The following is a 5,077-nucleotide window of genomic DNA, read 5'->3' as shown; positions in this document are numbered from 1 at the left end:
ACATGCCTTAACTAAGTACATGCTCTGTAGAACATTTGACAATTTGCCTGTTATAATTTATCCTTTAGTAATTAATAAAAACATCATTTTCTTTCTATCCATATAGTCAAAAGCCTTTTTGAAATCGATAAAGGCACAATAAAAATGGCCCTTTTGTTTACTAAGATATTTTGTACACAAAGATTGAAGAATAAATATATTATCTGATGGAGAATAGTTGGGTCTAAATCCAGCTTGGGATTCTGATAACAGGTCATTCACATCTAACCATGTTCTAATACGTTTTTCAATCACAACAGAAAACAATTTGCCAGTCACATTTAAGAGAGAAATACCTCAATGGTTGCTTGGATCAGCTGTGCTTCCAGATTTATGTAGAGAAATAATCATTCCAATATTCCAGGAATCTGGAAAAACACCAGTATCTAGAATTTTATGAAAAAGCTGCCTAAGATAAGGGTTTATGAAATTTGTTATACTTTTAATATATTCGGGGGGTATACCATCCTCACCGGCTGCTTTACCCACTTTTAAATCATTTAAAGCTTGTTTAATTTCATTTTCAGTAATTTCACCTGATAAGAGCTAGTCAGTAAAAGGCACATCATTACAATGTTGACATGAATGGGAATCTAAAAATTCCTGAACTGATTTATCAAATTCATTCACATCTCTGATAAAAGCTGGATTTAATAAATCCTTAAAATATCTAAACCAAGTGTCAGGGGTTATATCACCTTGTCGTGCGTTACTTCTCAAATAGTGCTTTATAGTCTTCCAGAACTCTTTAAAATCATTCATATTTATAGCCTCGGTTAATTTCTGACTCATATGTATTTTATACTCATTTTGCTTAGTTTTACACTTCTTTCTGAATTCAGTTTTTGCACATAAATAATCTTTTAAGTTTGAGTCACTGTTGAATGATCTGAAACGATTTAGTAGCATATATTTCTAAGATTTAAGTTGACAATAACAATACTTGTCAAGATGATTACGTGAATATGAATAGTGTTCTAAGGCTAGAATCTATTTCAGGCAAAACTGTGGTTCTCGAATAATCTTTTGAAATGTTTCAGCTGTTTTTTTATCAGCTATTTCTCGTCTGTGTCGTCCGAACAATTCTGGATAACCTTCAACTGCAGGAACTGGCCTATTTGTGTCAGACATACATATGTTCCATAGATGTGCCCATGTTTGAGAAGTGAATGATTTCATTTGTATTCCCATCGTTTTGAGATCCAACAATCCTTTAAGGTTCTTGTTGTGATCCTCTGGTGTGATAAAGTGTGGCCTTGAACCTTCCATGTTCCAAAATATCTTGTACAAGCACACGAAATGAACGTGTAGGGTGACATTTGGGTTAAAAGTATGTAATTGTTTTAGAACCATGCTAAAGATTTCCGCACATTCTCCACATGGGCTGTAATTCTGAAATATCTCAATTTTAGCAGATTCTTCTTTCTCTATCTTGGCTCTGAACTCTCTTCTTTCCAGGTCGTTAATTACTTTCTGCGTCAGCTTTTTTTCTGCATGGCGACACCGTCCTTTTCTTCTGCTTGATTTAAATACGCCATACAGCTCACTTCCCACGACACACACGGCGACACCCCTTCTTGGACGTGGAAATATAGGACATCCGCTCCTCCAAAATATCCCAAATATCCAAGCATCAGGTTGTCCATTCATTGTTTCATTGACTCCACCTGTAAGTAAACTGTGATCTCGTTAAACGTTTGTTTCTGAGCACGGCCCTTGTCACACAAAAGAAAAGAAAACAACGCTATTCCACCTACTGATGTTCAGGATGTTCCCTGAATGTTTGCACCTGTTTGTGTCTTCCTAGCTGATACGGTGTATTAAATGTCAATTCTAGCATGTAAAATACCCTGCACCCAGTCGCTACCACACCCTCGTGTTAATAGGTATACGTAGGACGGCAGAACACGAAACATTGCCGTTACACAACCAACAAACGAGCAAACACGAGAGAGAAATATTCTTTGAAAAGTTAGAGATAGATCTGAGGAAGGTAGAGAAATAAATTCCAAAATGTAAAAGGATGGTGGGGAATCGGCCCAGGATATTTGTTACTTCATAATCAATTATCTGACTGTGACTGACTGTGTGACGTATAAAATGTTGTCACTATAGATAGAGGTCCCTATGATAATAACTTGCACACTGTCGACAGTGTCTTCATCCAAGAAACAAGCAATATACCTTATTTTAAATAACAATACACAATAAACTAGCTTGTTACTTACAGGGACACGATAGCCAGTAGTTCACTGTTGACGGTTCATGCTGAGATACTGTATCCAGACTGACACGTTAAATGGAATCCCTGATTTATCATTAAATTGACATCACAGTTCATACAGAAACATACAGATATAAATAGACATTACGCATACATTGCTACAACTTTTGTTTCATCTTACTGTGACAATCAGTGTTAAAATGGAGTTAATAAAACATGTGAGAGTTGGAAGAACAGCGTTATGCCTTTCAGACACACTCACCAGACCCGGAGCTCCAACTAACGTTGATATACACCTGGCATCGCTGGGGGACCCACCCCGCCCACACACCCAAATGTCAATGAGTCATGTTAATCACATGCATGTCACAAGAATCAGACGTCGTTTACCATTGCACAACTTATAATGTTGACTCATTGAAATACTTCGTAAACTTGTGTTCGTGTCAACCTATTGCTGAACAGTCATACTTTATACCCTAATGCAGATACAACGCCGGCAGTCACTTTATTATTGTTGTCCCCCTTTCCCTGAAACAGACTTCTTAGAAACTGATTTTGACACGCCCACCATACATTGATCTGATCACTGAGCGCCGTCTGCATGTAGTGTTTGCATAACTCGTCAGAGTTGTATCTGATTTATTGCCAGATCATATAACTGTTAACGATACTGTATTTGTTAAGGACATTGATGTCATGTCAAATGGATCCGTGTCTGCATACAATATTAACATAGGGCTCAGTGTTACACACCCTGCACAACTCTGTTGCGTGGTCGAATTGAGCGATCAATCATGGACACAGTGTACCTGAGCTGACCATTGTTACGGTCTCTTTTTCAAACATTTCTTAATTGTGTTGACTCTTTGAAGTTAAGCAGTACCACCCTGTAGCAAATGCTCTTGACAATCGTATGTGTTCATCGTATTTATTGTATGTCATCGTACCCAGATGGCGTGGATCATTGTATGTCATCGTACCCAGATTGCGTGGATCATTGTATGCCATCATACACCAGATGGTTTGGATTATTGTATGCCATCGTATCCAGATTGCGTGGATCATTGTATGCCATCATACACCAGATGGTGTGGATTATTGTATGTCAATGTACCCAGATGGCGTGGATCATTATATGCCATCATACTCCAGATGGTGTGGATCATTGTATGCCATCATACATCAGATGGTGTGGATCATTGTATGCCATCGTACCCAGATGGTGTGGATCACTGTATGCCATCATACACCAGATGGCGTGGATCATTGTATGCCATCATACACCAGATGGTGTGGATCATTGTATGCCATCGTACCCAGATGGTGTGGATCGTTGTATGCCACCATACACCAGATGGCGTGAATCATTGTATGCCATCATACTCCAGATGGTGTGGATCATTGTATGCCATCATACACCAGATGGTGTGGATCATTGTATGCCATCGTACCCAGATGGTGTGGATCACTGTATGCCATCATACACCAGATGGCGTGGATCATTGTATGCCATCATACACCAGATGGTGTGGATCATTGTATGCCATCGTACCCAGATGGTGTGGATCATTGTATGCCACCATACACCAGATGGCGTGAATCATTGTATGCCATCATACTCCAGATGGTGTGGATCATTGTATCCCATCATACACCAGATGGTGTGGATCATTGTATGCCATCGTACCCAGATGGTGTGGATCACTGTATGCCATCATACACCAGATGGCGTGGATCATTGTATGCCATCGTACCCAGATGGTGTGGATCATTGTATGCCACCATACACCAGATGGCGTGGATCATTGTATACCATCATACACTAGATGGTGTGGATCATTGTATGCCATCGTACCCAGATTGCGTGGATCATTGTATGGCATCGTACACTATTCCATCTTCACAATTACAGGGTGCACTACACACAACAAATGGTTGTGTTACAACCAAGAGTGTACTGTGTGGAGCGGGGAGTGTGTTATCTGCAACGGAGGGTGTACTAAATATACCAACAATGGGACCAACAATGTTTACAGGTCTTTACAGTGTTGTCACTACCCCTAGTGTTTACAGGTCTTTACAGTGTTGTCACTACCCCTAGTGTTTACAGGTCTTTAGAGTGTTATCACTACCCCTAGTGTTTACAGGTGTTTACAGTGTCGTCACTACCCTTAGTGTTTACAGGTCTTTACAGTGTTGTCACTACCCCTAGTGTTTACAGGTGTTTACAGTGTCGTCACCACCCCTAGTGTTTACAGGTCTTTACAGTGTCGTCACTACCCCTAGTGTTTACAGGTCTTTACAGTGTTGTCACTACCCCTAGTGTTTACAGGTCTTTACAGTGTTGTCACTACCCCTAGTGTTTACAGGTCTTTACAGTGTTGTCACTACCCCTAGTGTTTACAGGTCTTTACAGTGTTGTCACTACCCCTAGTGTTTACAGGTGTTTACAGTGTCGTCACTACCCCTAGTGTTTACAGGTCTTTACAGTGTCGTCACTACCCCTAGTGTTTACAGGTCTTTACAGTGTTGTCACTACCCCTAGTGTTTACAGGTCTTTACAGTGTTGTCACTACCCCTACTGTTTACAGGTGTTTACAGTGTCGTCACTACCCCTAGTGTTTACAGGTCGTTACAGTGTTGTCACTACCCCTAGTGTTTACAGGTCTTTACAGTGTTGTCACTACCCCTACTGTTTACAGGTGTTTACAGTGTCGTCACTACCCCTAGTGTTTACAGGTCTTTACAGTGTTGTCACTACCCATAGTGTTTACAGGTGTTTACAGTGTCGTCACTACCCCTAGTGTTTAC

At 40.1% G+C, this 5,077-nt stretch overlaps 1 long non-coding RNA gene across 1 annotated transcript; it reads right to left on the bottom strand.

The window, feature by feature from the left end:
• Positions 1-473: 473 nt before the first annotated feature.
• Positions 474-2,378, bottom strand: LOC124123893. Its single transcript, XR_007221659.1, has 2 exons — positions 2,268-2,378; positions 474-1,717 (listed from the first exon to the last, which is right to left on the bottom strand). It is a non-coding gene; the product is annotated as an uncharacterized LOC124123893 (long non-coding RNA).
• Between the last annotated feature and the right edge of the window lie 2,699 nt (positions 2,379-5,077).

The sequence above is a fragment of the Haliotis rufescens genome, unplaced genomic scaffold, assembly GCF_023055435.1.
Source record: "Haliotis rufescens isolate VD_foot unplaced genomic scaffold, xgHalRufe1.0.p SCAF_16, whole genome shotgun sequence".
Taxonomy (NCBI): Eukaryota; Metazoa; Mollusca; class Gastropoda; order Lepetellida; family Haliotidae; genus Haliotis; species Haliotis rufescens.
This window is presented reverse-complemented; position numbering and strand designations above follow the sequence as displayed.